We start from the raw sequence: 16,295 nt of genomic DNA on the forward strand, positions 1-16,295 counted from the left end.
TGTTATTCTTTATTTGCAGAGGTCAGCCTATCTTACCCATCTTTTCAAAGAACTCAGTTTTGGTTTCAGAACTCTTATTATTTTTTCTTTATTTCATGAATGTGTTCTCTATATCCTTCTTCTTTGGAACTTTCTCCAAAAAAAAAAAAAAAAAAGAATTTTAAGTAGGCTCCACACACAACATGGGCCTTGAATTCACAACCCTGAAATCAAGACCTTAAGCTGGGATCAAGAGTCTGATACTTAACCAGCTGAGCCACACAGGCACCCCCCAAATTTTTTAGTTGAATATTATTTATTACTTATCTTTCTGGCTTTCTAATTAGTATATTTAAAAGCTTAAAAAAAGGAGATGTCTGGGTGGCTCAGTGGTTGAGCATCTGCCTTAGACTCAGGTCATGATTCCAGTGTCCTGGGACTGAGTCACATATGGGGCTCCCCGCAGGGAACCTGCTTCTTTGCCTATGTCTCTACCTCTCTGTTTTTTATAATTAAATAAAATTGAAAAAAAAAAAGCTTAAAAAATTCCTTGTAAGTGCTATGTTTAGCTATGAACCACAAATTTTGAAAAGTAGAGTTTAATTACCATTCAGTTCTAAATATTCCTCTACTTTTTTATTGATTTCTTTTTTAACTCAGGGATTAATAGTATTATATTTTTAATTTATAAATATATCCAATTTTTAGCTATCATTGGTATTCATTTCTAACTGATTCCATATGGCAGAGAAAATAGTCATATCAAGAAAATATAGATATTGGTTATTTAGAATGTATTTAGTTTCCTTTATGGCCTCATAAATGTCTTATTTTCAAAAATATTCCAGGGGTGATCAATAAAAATCAATCTCTCTCTCTCTCTCAATATATACCTATATATGTCTACTAATTCAAGCTATACTAGATTGTTCTAATTTTTGTATCTCTGCCTATTTTTAGTCTATTTGGTCTAATAGTTTCTGAATGGGCTGTATTACACCTCAAAAACACGCTTTATCTAATTCTCTGTGCTGCTCTATCAGTTGTTGCTTGATATGTAAGGGCCATATATAGTCAGGATGGATATATATTTTTGTCTTATTATTCCTCTGCAATTACAACATTTTGTTTTGTTGCTATATTTTGCCTTAAATTTTATTTTGTTGAATATTAAAGTTGCTACACCAACTTTCTTTTGATTCATATTTTCCTGGTATAGCTTTTCATCCTATTTTTTCAAGTATTTTTCACCTTTCCATTTCAAGTATTTTTCACCTTTCCATCCAGGCATCACCCCTGTATATTAGATTTTTAAACCCAGCCTAACAGTCTGTTTTTAAGCCACATACATTTATTATAATTACTAATATATTAGGAGTTAGTCTACTTCCTTATTTTATATTTTCTATTTAGTGCATTTTCTTTTCTTTTACCATTCCTTTTTTTTTTATTTTTATTTTTATTTTTATTTTTTTTATTTTTTTATTTTTTTTTTCCTTTTTTTTTTTAATTAGAAAAACTATTTCTGCTCCTCTCATACATCTTATTGTGCAGGAAACAGTCTCACACATATCTGAATAATGTACTGTCACACTGTTTAAAGGCAAAGCACCATAGGTAAAGCTGATCACCTGTCCAGAGTTCTCAGCTTATGGGATCTCACTTCCTGATTTTACATTAATTTTTGAAAGTCAGAAATGTCATCTCCACAAAATGTTAAGGGGGCTGTAAGAAATAATCACTTTATTCAAAATTATAGTTGTGGAAATGGGAGTATATTTTCTTTAAGAAATGAAAAACTAAAAAGAAAATGCCACTAAACATCATTGGTGTGTCAGTACAGGCCAGCAGGAGAAATACTGTGAGAAGTTTGTCTCTTTGATACCAAGAAGACATTCTAGTTCAAGCTTTAATATGATTCCTATTTCTCACTAAATGCTTCTTTTCTGCTGCTTACTCTTTTTCCATATTTCACATCAGAGGATTGGTACAGCCTTTAAAACTTCATTAACAGGAGTAAGTCCAATATCCACAGATTTCTTGTCAAAAGGCATTTTTTAACCCATCAGGTAGCCTGGCAGTTTCATTCTCATGAATACTCTAGCCATGAAAAAACTCAATAAGACACAGACGAATCCAATGAATAGAAGAAGAAATCTATTGAGTTTTGGAATGTTTGGTGCATTCAATTGGCCCAGGATTATGAAACCTAAACCTCCCATTGTAAACAGGAAGCTGGATGCAAGTCCTTCCATAATATATTGTACATTTACTCTGTAGGCCAAGAAAGCTACTGGTCTCTCATGTCCATGTTCATCAGTCATAGAACCAACACTTGGAGGTCCAACAATAACATCATAAATTATTCCTCCGGTGATGAGGAAGTAAGACACCACCACCAGAGCATACAGTCATGGCCAACAGCATGCGCACCCAGGACAGCTTCTTCAGATTCAGGTTGGGGCATTCGAGCACTAAGAACAGGATACTGTACAAGGTCTCCATGTTGGTGGTGGCAGGGGTTTCTCTCTCCTCTTTTATCATTCTTATCCAACAGATGAAATTTACTTCTGGTAGTTTAAAAGGAAGCCTCTTCATTCTTTTTTATAGATATATATTATTCCCTTGAATGAATGTGCTGTGATTTACCTAATTCATCCACTGTTGGTAGACATTCAGGATGTTTTCAACTATATTACAATCATATCCTATTTCAAATAATGAAAAACCCTGTTCATACTTCCCAATTCAAGTTTGTCTTGCGGATTTACCTTTTTTCTGTATCTTTGGCTCCAAGAATTTATGTTAACTAACTAAAATTTAAATAAAAACATTTTAAAAAGAAAAAGAACTGATAGACTCCTCCATAGATTCTGTCTTGAATTGGGATCTCCAGAAGCAGTCCCTGAGATGAGTATTTCTGTGAACATGGTTTACTAGGAGCTCAGCCCTGGAAAAAGTGGGAGAGTGGAAAATGAAGAAGGGAGGGAGCTTCACCAAGTGCAGCATCAAGCAAATCACCTGCCTAGATGACTTTGACTCAGTCTAACAGGAGAACTCTGAAGACAGTACAGGCCCCTATGATCATGTGCTGACCAGGGCAAGCACACTGCTCCTCTCTGACATTTCTACAGGCTGCCCCCAAGGAGACAAACACTAGCACCTACACTAATCATCAGGGTAGAAGAGTCCTAAGGGCAGCCTGTGGACAAAGAGACACAAGCAATGACTCTGGGGAGCTAGTGTGCATGAGAATGCCTGGGCAGATGTGACATTGTCTGCTATAGCAACCTGACCCCTGACTGGGTGCAGGCCAATAAGAGAGAATCAGTAGGAGATGAAGGGAAGCTTTCTAATCTAATCTAATCTAATCTAATCTAATTTAATTGACCATAAAACAAATGAGATGCTTAAACAGAGGAGTGTCTAGGCTGACTGTTGTCTCCACCACTTGTATGTCATGTGACCTTACGCAAACCATCACTTAACCTTTTTTTTTTTTTAAGATTTATTTATTTTAGAGAGAGAGAATGAGACAATGTGAGCAGGGGGAGGGGCAGAGGGAGAGAATCCTCAAGCAGACTCCCTATTGATCACAGAACCTGACTCGGGGCTCAATCAGGACCCTGAGATCATGACCTGAGGTGAAATCAAGAGTTGGGTGCTTAACTGACGGCACCACCCGGCTCCGCTATCCCTTAACCTTTTTAAGACACATTTTTTTTTCTTTGTGTAAAACTGGGAATGATTATAGCTCTTATAACAAAAAGCTTAGCACAGTGTCTGGCACAGAGTAAGAAATGATACGAGTTCCTGTCATTACTCAGCAGAACTTTATTCAAACAACCCCTGAAGGACGCTAAGCTGATTAAACAACCACTAGAAAGCACCTTACAAAGCAAAAGTGCCAGTGTATTTATTTATATAAAATGCAGAAATGGGAGAAAATCACATAAATCATAAGTTGCTATTTTTCTTGGAGTCTACAACAGCCACATTATTTCATAAAGAATTAGACCATATTAAATTACTCAGGCCTTGGAAATTTGTAAACCTGTACAAACCTCACACTGGAAACACTCATTCATATGTACTGTCACTTAAAGCACAAATTATGGTTGGTATAAAGATTTTAATTCATATAAATTCACCAGTAAAAAGTACATAACAGGACAGAACTACTCAGGGCTTCTACACATAAAGAGGCTGCTAGAAGTTATCATAGTTGGATACATTCTCTCTGGATAATTGAGTAGTGGGATTGGATGAAGGAGAAATAAGGAAGGATTTTTTAGTTGAATTCCTCCAAAAGCCAAACTTGGGCAAGGGCTTGGGTGCAAATAGTTTATTTGGGAGATATATTTAACCAAGTTTCTTCAGAGAAACAGAACCAATAGGATGGATAGATAGATGATAGATAGATGATAGATAGATAGATAGACAGATAGATAGATAGATAGATGATAGATAGATGATAGATAGATAGATAGATAGATAGATAGATAGATAGATAGACATGGGGTAGCTCACATGATTATGGAGGCTGAGAAATCCCATGATTTTCTGTCTTCAAGCTGAAGACCAAGAAGCCTAGTTGTATGATTCAATCTGAGCCCAAAGGCAGGAAAAGGTGCAATGAGATGTCTGTTCCAGCTCAACAGTGAGACAGGAAGAAAAGAGGAAAATTCCTTCTTCATCTGCTTTTCATTCTATTGAAGCCCTCAATGGATTAGATGATACCCACCTACACTGGTAAATATAATCTACTTAGCTGAGTCTACCAATTCCAATGTTATTCTCACCCAGAAATACCCTCACAGACACACTCAGAAATAATGTTTAATCTAGGTATGCCATGGTCAGTCAAACTGATGCATAAAATGAAGCATTACAGAAGATGATACCAGGAAACCCAAGTAAGGGAGTCAGGAAATGAGGCAGGGAAGGGAGAAAAACAGATAAGGACCGTGTTCATAAGCAAGTTACTACTATGGGCAAATGATGCTCAGAGGTGCTGGGGACCTTCAGAAAAACCATGTGGAACACACCCTCAGAACTGTCACACCAAAGGAGGGGGAAGCTGAGAAATTTATCCACCAACTTTCAGCCCCTGTTAGTTGAGACTTACCCCAAGTTGTTGAATCCTTGACACTTATAGGTTGCCCTACAAGTGGGTTGACCAAGTTCATGGGGTGCAGAGGAAACCCTTTGGGAAGAAAAGCAGAAAGACAGAAATGCTTGGGTGGGAAGTTTACAGTATATATGGGAACTGTCCACTGTAGCTGCAGATGAATGCAATGACCGAGGGAGAACCAGTTGGGGCATCCACAGCATCTGCTACAAATAAATGTTTTGAAAATCTGTCATGACTCAAGACATAGTGAAATATGAATCCATTTTAGAACACAACTTTTATTTATTACAGGGAGCAAAATATCACTATAATGTTATTGCTTCTAGAACTTTATTCCATAAAATGTACCTCGAAAATTGTGCTCTAAGGAGGCTCTAGGCAATTATAGTCAACTGTTCTCTTTAAAAAATAAAAAATAAAATGATTTGTTTACTTATTTAAGAGAGAGGGAGAATACACACATGCACGAATTGGGGAGGGGCAGGGGGAGAGAATCTTCAAGCAGATCTCCTGCTGAGTACAGAGCTGGATGCTGCATTCAAACCCAGGACACTGAGATCATGACCTGAGGCAAGGCCAAGAGTCAGAAGCTTAACTGACTGAGCCACCCAGGCACCTCCATCTTTCCTCTTAAAAAGAACTATTTCTCTTTTTTTTTTTTTTAATTTTTATTTATTTATGATAGTCACAGAGAGAGAGAGAGAGAGAGAGAGAGAGGCAGAGGGAGAAGCAGGCTCCATGCACCGGGAGCCCGACGTGGGATTCGATCCTGGATCTCCAGGATCGCGCCCTGGGCCAAAGGCAGGCGCCAAACCGCTGCGCCACCCAGGGATCCCAAGAACTATTTCTCAATCCAGTTTTCCTTAGCCATATGACAACCATGATAACTTTAGCACACAATATACCGTAAGTCAACAGTCAATGTATCATAAATTAATGCCAACACTAATACAACATTTTGGTCACCATATCTGTTACAGAAGAATCTGAATGTGTTAATACTATCCAATAACTCTGCCCTCAAGTTTTCCAGGCCATTTAATTACTAAATTTCTCTTTTAAAAAAGATACCTATTGTAAGCAATTCAGGCTTTGGTGGTTGTCAGGGTTGTGAGGTCACCAGAGCTTTTAACCACTGCCTAACGTGCATCTTGTGCTGATTAACATATCTCGGATTAACTAGATTTAGCATGCGGCAATCATACTCCATTCAGTAGGGCCCATCTCTGGTGAATCATGGACATTAATAACAGTTGCAAGAGCTCAAATATTATATAATCACTAATTACATTCTGCGCAATTAGTGGAGGCTCATCAGTGTGAATCACTAATGGCTGATCACCCTGTTCTCTCTGGAAAGAAATAGACGGTCTGCATAATTTTCTGATTGTATTAGCATAGACACAAACGCTATTAATGAACTTTGGCGATCCTGAAGAGGTTCTGTGTCTGTGATGGACAAAGGCAAGAGGCTCCGTTTGATGGGCACAGACACTTCATTTTGAACCTCAAAGCCATGTGTTTGTGGTTTGTTGATGTGACTCATTCATTCCCCACCTTTCAAAAGGAAAATACACACAACATCCTGTACAACCAACCACTAAAGAACTTGCAAACAAAGCTAGTAAAAAACAAAAAACAAAAACAAAACAAACAAAAAAAAACGCCTATGGACCATCATTGCCTTTAGCTGATTTTCAGAGAGCCAACATCTAAGGATTCGTGAGTATTCAAATTTGAAGCTGGTGACAAGAGGAATACATCTGGAATGGTAAAGACTATTTCTTTTAATCCTCTATGTTCTGGGACAGTGTATTAGTCTGCCCAAGCTGCCATAACGAAGTACCACAGACTGGGGGCAATTTCAATGGGAGAAATTTATTTTCTTATATTCTGGAGTGAAGTCCAAGATCAGGGTGGCAGAAGGTTTGTTGTCTTGTGAGGCCTCTCTCCTTTGCTTGCAGATGGCCACCTTCTCAGCATGTCCTCACAGGGCCATTCCTCCATATACATGCATGTCTCATGTCTCACCATGTGTCCAAATTCCCTCCTCTTATAAGGACACCAGTCATATTGGATTAGGGCCCACCCATATGACCTCCTTTCACCTTAATTACCTCTTCAAAGTCCCTGTCTCCAAGGACAGTCACATTCTGAGGTACTGGGAGTTAGGACTTCAATATTTGAATCGGGAGGAGGGGACACAATTCAGCCCATAACAGGATATGCACGAACTATGACAATTCATTCTAACCCAAGAAGTTCTGGCTGGAAGATAGGCAACACAATGGGACCGTGTGAAAGTCTTAAAGGCATGCTTTGGTGAGCACTATGTTATTCGAAACAGCAGTCCACAGCCACATATGACTCTTGAGCACTTGGAATGTGGCTAGCTAGTGTGACTGAGGAACTGAATTTTTAATTTTATGTCATTGTAATTAATTTTAGAACTAAAGAAATGTAAAATATTTTTCTGTGAAACGCAACTTTATTGTTTTAGAAGGGATATATTTCACCTCAACTATTAAAAATTTAGTGTCCCACTTGAAATGTGCTGTCTGAAATACACACTGAAGTTTGAAACAGGATAAAAAAATATAAAGTATTTCATTAATAATTTTTTATTGCTTATGTGTTGAAATGAAAATATTTTTAATATATTGATTAAATGAAATGTTATTAATTTTTTTTTACTTTTTATAAGATGTCTATAAGAAAATTTAAAGTTGCCTGTCTGTCTTGCACTATATTTCTTTTTTTTTTTTTTTTTTAAGATTTTATTTATTCATGAGAGACACACACAGAGAGAGGCAGAGACAAAGGTAGAGTGGAGAAGCAGGCTCTATGCAGGGAGCCCGATGTGGGACTTGATCCCGGATTCCGGGATCACGTCCTGAACCAAAGGCAGACATTCAACCGCTAAAGTACCCCAGGCATCCCCTTGCACTATATTTCTTTTAGACAGCGTTGGTTTAGAACTTTAGTCCTCTGATATCCCATTGCTCACCAAAGTTGTATCAGCGGATAAGTTCCTTTAGCCAAAATGATTAAAATTCCATGCCTTTTTGTGTCCTTTGTACTAAGATTAGGATAACTGAAACCAACCATTACTTCTTGGATACTAATACAGTTGACCTTTGAATAATGTGGGGGTTAGGGATGTGGACCCTTGCACAGCTGAAAATCCATTTATAATTTTGACACCCCAAAAAAGCCTCTTGTTGGCTGGAACCCTTATCAGTAATGTAAACAGTTGATTAACAAGTATCTTGTATGTTACATGTATTATACCGTGGTGTGTGTGTGTGTGTGTGTGTGTGTGTGTATTCTGTATTCTTACAGCAAAATAAGCTAGAAAAAAGAAAATGTTAAGAAAATCATAAGGAAGAAAAAATACAGTTACAGAATTGTACTGTATTTATTGGGAAAAAATCCATGTATAAGTGAACCCTGGGCAGTTCAAACCTGTGTTGGTCGAGTCAGCTGTATATGATGAAAGTTCCCATTTCTTGCCATATTTGTTAAGTTTTCTCAATAATACTTTCAACATTAAAATCATTTCTTTTTCAACATTAAAATCTTGCCATCACATACTATATTTAGGAATCACGAGTAATTTTCTTCATAATGAAAAAATTCTTCCACATAAATGAATCCAGCTATTCTTGTCACCCTGGCTTTTTCTCCACAGTACCCTGGCTTCATTTGTCCTCCCAACGCTCTCATCTTTTTTTTTTTTTTTTTTCCTCTCTGTCTTCCTACCTCAGTTGCTAGGAAATTTTCAGATAAAGTATTTGATACCCTTTCCTTATTTCTATTTAACACAAGCTGAAAACCCACTCTCATTTCTTCACCTGCAATATGGAAAAGTCACACTGGATTTTACATCTTAAAACTTAAAGAATTAAAATTAAAAATTCAAACTAAATAATTGTTTGATGTTAGGTTAGAATAACTGGTTAGTTGTCTCTAACCCTTTCTTAAGCAGCTTAATCTGCAAACACCAGAGAGAACAACTAACAAGCAACAGAGGAGACAAGGACTTCTAGAGACCTGACCCCATGGTGCAGCTTGTCCTTACCCTACCCACCAGCTGACGTTAGCCCTGAGTAGGGAATGTCTGAAATTCCTTAAGTGACCACAGAATTTGTCCAATATCACATGCTCATTCTAAAATACAGGACACAGGGGCAATAAAATAGATGGGTTTTGCCTTATCTCTTTGTTCTTCCTGGCATCAATCAGCCTTTGGAAATAATTAAATCAATGCAAACATTTGTTGGAAGGATCCCCACTTTGAAGGTCATTTGCTACCTAACTATCTTGGTCATTTACATGGATCCCAGGGAGGATTTCAAAGAATCTCTCACCCTTATTGCTCAGATAAAAGAAAGAATCAGGTGTTAAGTTTGGTTGTATGTATATGTGCTTTAACATTTGACGAGGTTTCCGTTTCACACACGCATGATTCCCATGTTAGTTTTATTTTTCTGTCCTTTAATTGAAGTGATGCCAGTCGAATCAAAGGTGAAAAACACATTTATATCCAAAAGGGAGAAAGTATTTACAGCCAGAAAAGTGACATGTAAGTGTCACTTGCATAAAGCAAATGTTTTTCTGTGCATGTAGAAGCAGCAATACATGGCAAAGTGGTTTCAATTAGAAAATAAAAGAGGGGAAAGGTTGGTAAAAAAAAAAAAGATTTCCCAACCAGAACTTAAAAGGGAAAGACAAGGAAAAGATATACATGAACCAAGTCTTCTTTTAATATAACAGAAGTTGTTCAATTGAAAACATGAAAAGATTTTAGAAATCAAGAACTTGTGGGACGCCATGTTGAGTTTTGGAGGCAACCACTGGAGAACAAAAAATTTAATATATGTGTTATTTAATTTCCAAATATTTGTGAATTTTCCCATTTTCCTCCTAGTATTGCTTTCTAGTTTTGTACCACTATAGTTAGAAAAGATACTTGGTATAATTTCAGTCTTTAAATTTGTCGAGTCCTATTTTGTGAGCTAACATATGATCTGTCCTAAGGAATGTTCTGTGTGCCCTTGAGAAGAATGTATAGTCTGCTTCTGTTGGATGGCATGTTCTCTGCAAGTCTGTCAGTTCCCTTTGGTCTAAAGCACAGTTCAGGTTCAATGTGTGCTTTTTGATTTTCTGTTGAATGGTCTATCTTTTGTTGAAAGTGGGGATATTGAAGCTCCCCACTATTATTGTATTGTTGTCTATTTTTCCTTTCAGATCTCTTAGTATTTGCTAATATATGTAGATGCTCTGGTGTTGGACACATGTATATTTATAATTATTATATCTTCTTGATGACCCCTTTCTCATTTTATAACGACTTTTGTCTCTTTTTACAGTTTACAGTTTTTGTTTTTTAAAGTCTATTTTATCTGATATAAGTATAGCTACTTCTATTCTCTTTTGGTTTCCATTTGCTTGGAATATCTTTTTCTATCTCTTCACTTTAAGCTTATGTGTGTCCTTGAAGCTGAAGTGTGTCTCTTGTAGGCAGCATATAGTTGGGTCTTTTTTTCTTTTTTTAAATTCATTCAACCACTCTATTCCTTTTGATTGGAGCACTTAATCCATTTACACTTAAAGTAATTGATAGGTAAGGACTTACTATTGACATCTCGTTAATTATTTTCTGTCTGTTTTGTGATTTATTGTTGTTTGTTTTGTTTTTTGTTTTGTTTTGTTTTGTGATTTCTTTATTCCTTTCTTCCTCTTTTGATGCCTTCCTTTGTGAACTGATGATTTTTTTTTTTTTTTTTTTGTTAGAAGACAAAAGTTTAATGAAAACTGGTCTCTGGGTAGGTAAGAATCCACAGGGCTAAAGAGTTACATGGGAATATAGTAGAAATTTAGTGGTATACTTTCCCAATCCTGTGTGTGTCTATTATAGGTTTGGGGTTTTGATAGGTCGTTACCCTGAGGCTTACTTAAATTCTTATGGATACACCAGTATATTTTAATTTGATAGCAATCACACAAAAACTCTAACCTTTCATTTCTCCACACACCCATTTTATGTTCTTGATGTCACACTTTACTTGTTTTTATATTTATATTTGTACCCATTAACAAATTGTTGTAACTATAATTATCTTCAATAATTTTGTCCTTCAACCTTCATACTAGAGTTAAGTGATTAACATACCATGATATTACAGTATGCTGAAACTGACTATATACTTGCTTTTACAAGTGTGTTGTTTATTTTTGTATGTTTTCATGTGACTAGCTAGCATCCTTTCATTTCAGCTTAAGGAACTCCTTTCAACATTTCTGGTAAAGCAGGTCTAGTAGTGATGAACTCCCTCAGCATTTGTTTGTTTATCTAGCCTTCATTTCTGAAGGGACAACTTTGACAAGTACATTCTTGGTTATCAGTTTCTTTTCTTCAACATTTTCAATATGTCATCCCAGGAAATTTATATTTTAAAAAATGATCCTTGACCCCTACCTCACACCATCCACAAAAATGAGCTCAAGATGAACTGTAAAAATCCTAAAAGAAAATGGAGGAGACTATTCATCATGAACTTGGGTAGGCAAAGATTTCTTAAACATGACACAAAAACTATGGACCATAAAAAAAATAATAATAATAATAAAATAAAACCCTGATAAACTAGACTGCATCAAAGTGGAAAATTCACTCATCAAGAGACACCATTAAGAAAGTGAAATGGCAAGCCACACACTGGGAGAAAATATTCTTGAGTTGTACATCTGCCTTAGTCTGTTGGGGCTATTATAACAAAATATCACAGATGAGATAGCTTATAAAAAACAGAAATTTATTGACTCACAGTACTAGAGGCTAGGAAGTCCAAGATCAAAGTGCTCAGAAATGCATTGTCCAGTGATGACCCACTTTCTGATCCCTTCTCATTGTGCCCTTATATGGTAGAAGGAACTAGGGAATTCTGTTAAGTCTCTTTCACAAGAACACTAATCCCAATCATGAAGGTCCCACCCACAGTGACCTAATCACCTCCCAAAGGCCCCATCTTCTAATACCATCACCTTGAGTTTAGGATTTCAACAAATTTGGCGGGGGGGGGGGGGGGGGGTGGGGGGGGGGGTGGGGGGGGGGTGGGATGGGGTGTGGAAATAAACCAAGTTTTTAAATGGACAAAAGGCTTAAGCAGGCACTTTCAAAAGAATGTTTTCAAGTGAATAATAAGCATCTAAATGGGCTATTATTATTCATTAGGAAACCACATGACTACCTCCTGCTAGACTGCTCTTTTCAGTTAAGGATGATTCCTAGAGATGGACTCAGCTGAGAACTACCAGCAACTGAGAAATAGGACTTCCATCTTGAAAAGGAGATTTGGACAACATACCACAGCATCTATACTTAATCTCAAAATTTCAAATACATTCTATTTGAGTGAAAAGCCTAGTACAAAAAAAGTTCAAAAGTAGGTAAAACTAACCCATGTTAAAAAAAGTTTGTAATGGTTACTTCAAAAAAGGATTTTTTTTAAAGATTTTATTTATTTATTTATTTGAGAAAGAGAGCATGAACAGGGGGAGGAGCAAAGGCAGAGGGAGAAGCAGACTCCCTGCAGAGCAGAGCCTTGATGGAGGGCTCAATCAGAGGACCCTGAGATCACAACCCAAACCAAAGGCAGATGCTTAACCAACTGAGCCACCCAGGCACCCAGAAAAGCAATATTGACTGGAAAGAGGAAATTTTCTAGGATGGTGAAAATGTTCCATTATTACTTGGCAGTTACATGTACACACATATAAAATTCCATTGAGGTACATACTTATGGTTTGTGCATTTTACAATAGGTAAATAATTTCTTCCTTGAAATACAACATGAAGCCTCCAAGATTAGGTTATAAAATTCAGGTAGGACAATTAGGCAAAGAAAAGAAATAATACTTCAACAAAAATAAAACATTTAGTAAACTTAACAAAAGAAGTGTAAGACTTATATGCTGAAAACTGTAAGGCAGTATTGAAAAAAGTTAAAGGAGATCTAAATAAATGAAAAGACATCCTATGTTCATGGATTGGATAGCTTAATATTTTTAAGGCAGTAACACTTTTTATTTTATTTATTTATTTGTTTATTTATTTATGTATTTATTTTCAATAACACTTTTTTAATGATTTACAGATTCAATGTTTTCTCTAACAAAATCCCAGCTAGCTAACTTTTTGCAGAAATTGACAGGTTCTATTCCAAAGTTTATAGAAATGCCAAGGACCAAAAATAGCCAAAACAATCTTGAAAAATAAGAATAGAATTGGAGAACTCACATATTCCAATTTAAAATTTAGTGCAAACCTGGATAATTCAAAATTATGTGCTACTGGCATTAAGGATAGACATACAGATCAATGGCATAGAACTGAGAACCCAGAAATAAACCCTTGCTTTTATCATCAATTGATTTTTTAGAAGATTGATGAGACTTGTCAATGAGGGAAAGAATATTTTTTTGAACAAATGGTGCAGGTACAACTGGACAGCAACATGCAAAATGGTGAACTTGGACACCTATGTTATAACATATACAAAAATTATCCCAAAATGGATCAGAGATCTAAATATAAGAGTTAAAACTATAAAACTCTTTTAAAAATTTGATTAGGTAATGGTTTATTAGAAATAACACAAAACACACAATCAGATTAAAAATATTTTTGAACTTTATCAAAATCAAAAGCTTTTGTGCTTTAAAGGACACTATCAAAAAATAAAGAGAACCCACAGAATGGAAGAAAATATTTTTAAGTCATATATCAGCTTGAATCTACTACCTCTTACCTCTCAACAATAAAAAGTAATCCAATCAGTAATCCAACCCAGATATCACATATCATTAAATATATATATATATATATATATATATATATATATATATATATAAAGATTTTACTCATCTATTCATGAGAGACACAGAGAGAGAGGCAGAGACATAGGCAGAGGAAGAAGCAGGCTCCCCATGGGGAACCCAATGTGGGACTAGATTCCAGGATCCTAGGATCATGACCTGACCCAAAGGCAGACAGATGCTCAACCACTGAGCCACCCAGGCATCCCTGAATATATATTTTTTCTTAACTGAATTCAAAATTTGAATTAATTAAAAAATTATATGTGTGTGTGTGTGCAATTAAGAAACAATCCAAAGCTAATAGCACAGGAGGTTTGCAAATAATGGAAATGAAAATGAAAATATACATGATTCAGATGTAGGAAGGAGGGGATTAGGGTTAGATGGGAGGAAAGAAAGGGAGAATAGCAATATATTGACCAAATAGGATTATAAAAATATATAAATAAATGAGCAAATAAGAAAAATATGTGTGCTATACTCATAAGAGAAAACAAATCCCATTCAGAAGATGATAGTCATAAACTTATATACAACTCATAACAACCTCACAGGAAAAACTCGTAAAAACAAAATAAAAGAGATGGACTAGCAGTTATTTTGACTACTTACCCTAACACCCTTCTGCAAAATCATTAACAATTCACATACATTTTTAAAATATCTCTTTAAACATTGTATATTAGTTGCTAGGGCTGCCATAAAAATGTATTGCAGACTGAGTGGCTTGAACAACAGAAATTTATTTTTTCATGCTGCTGGAGGCTGGAAGTCCAAGATCAAGGTGTCAATAGATGTAGATTCTCCTTGGCTTGTAGATGGCCAACTTCTCCCTGTGTCCTAACATGGTCTTTCCTCTGTGCAATGTGACTCCTGGTGTGTCTCTGTATGTCCAAGTTTCCTCTTCTTATAAGGATACCAATGAGATGGGATGAGGGCCCATCTAATGACTTTATTTTACCTTAAATCATTTCTTTAAAGGCCCATCCCTACTACATTCTGAGGTACTCGGGGTGAGGGCTTCAAATGCTCTGATTTTGAAGGAATACAATTCAGTTCATCTCACATGGATCAGAAAGCAATCCAAATCCTCTGGAGCCAAAGCAAAGTGAAATCAGATCAACAGAGAAATAAGCAAGCATTGAAACCATCGGCTCAACTGAAACCAAATATCACTAACTGGTAGCGAAGAGCTTTCACTTTGATGACTTGCTTATAGAGACAGAAGACAGGGCCTACCCTAGATGGGGAACCAGAAACATCTTACATAAAACAGCATCTCACAGAAAATCATGCCTCAATAGAAGGCGAACTAAAGAAAGAAAATCTCCCCTCATAGGTAGAAAGCAAAAAAAGTCCCTGCCTCAACATGTACAATGGGCAGGAGGAAAAAAAAATTCCCCTGAAAATCTTTCCATAACCCAACCTTAATATAAGATTGGGACCTAACTTTATACTTCCTTAGGAAGGGTTAATGTGTCTACATCTGATCCCCTGTAGGTTGACCTTCTGGAAAAGGGATTGCTTCCCAAACATTTTAAAGGTCCTTTAGACACAGTGTCTGATATGATTTTGAAACTCATGAAACGAAAGCATCATTATGAAATTCCAATTTGATTGCAGCAGGCATAAGTAGTCTTGGCTAGGCTCCCGTTGGATTCACTGAATCTATGGACTTATAAAATAATATAAAATGAATATTTTGGGTGGTTGGCACAAAAGAAGTGTAAGATTTATATGCTGAAAACTGTAAGGTGGAACATTGGTTCTTCTGTCCATAATGTGAGAGCTACCATAGTGAGGAAGACTAAGTGAAATAGCCCCTCTGACAGAGCCTGCCCTGCTCTTTATCAACAGGTTACATTAGAAACAGTATCACATTCAGGGGAAGTGGCAGAAATCATTGGAAAGAGGAATTACAAATTAAAGAAAAGAGGGCTTATTTTATCTCCATTATATTCTCCTCTAACTGGCCATTCTGATCCTGCAAAACCAAGACAGACATTGGGGGATGATCGTGGACTAAATTCAAATGGAACTAGATTATAGCCACATGATAGCTATGCTTGATGTGGCACTGTACCACAGATTAACATGCTTTGGTTACATGGCATGGAGCCATTAATTTGGAGAATGTTTTCTTTTCCATACTTATTAAGAACCAGAACAGTTTGTATCTACCCACGATGGACAACAGTATACATTTGCAGGCTTGGCCCAGGGCTATGTACACTCTCCCTCCCTTTAACCTATGGACTAAGTATTCTATGGCCCATAGAGACCTCAACTGGCTGGACAT

The 16,295-nt window shown here is 36.4% G+C and overlaps 1 pseudogene; it reads right to left on the reverse strand.

Moving 5' to 3' along the window:
* Window positions 1-2,036: 2,036 nt before the first annotated feature.
* On the reverse strand, window positions 2,037-2,484 carry LOC112922633 (oligosaccharyltransferase complex subunit OSTC-like; annotated as a pseudogene).
* Between the last annotated feature and the right edge of the window lie 13,811 nt (window positions 2,485-16,295).

Source organism: Vulpes vulpes, chromosome 14 (assembly GCF_048418805.1).
Source record: "Vulpes vulpes isolate BD-2025 chromosome 14, VulVul3, whole genome shotgun sequence".
Taxonomy (NCBI): Eukaryota; Metazoa; Chordata; class Mammalia; order Carnivora; family Canidae; genus Vulpes; species Vulpes vulpes.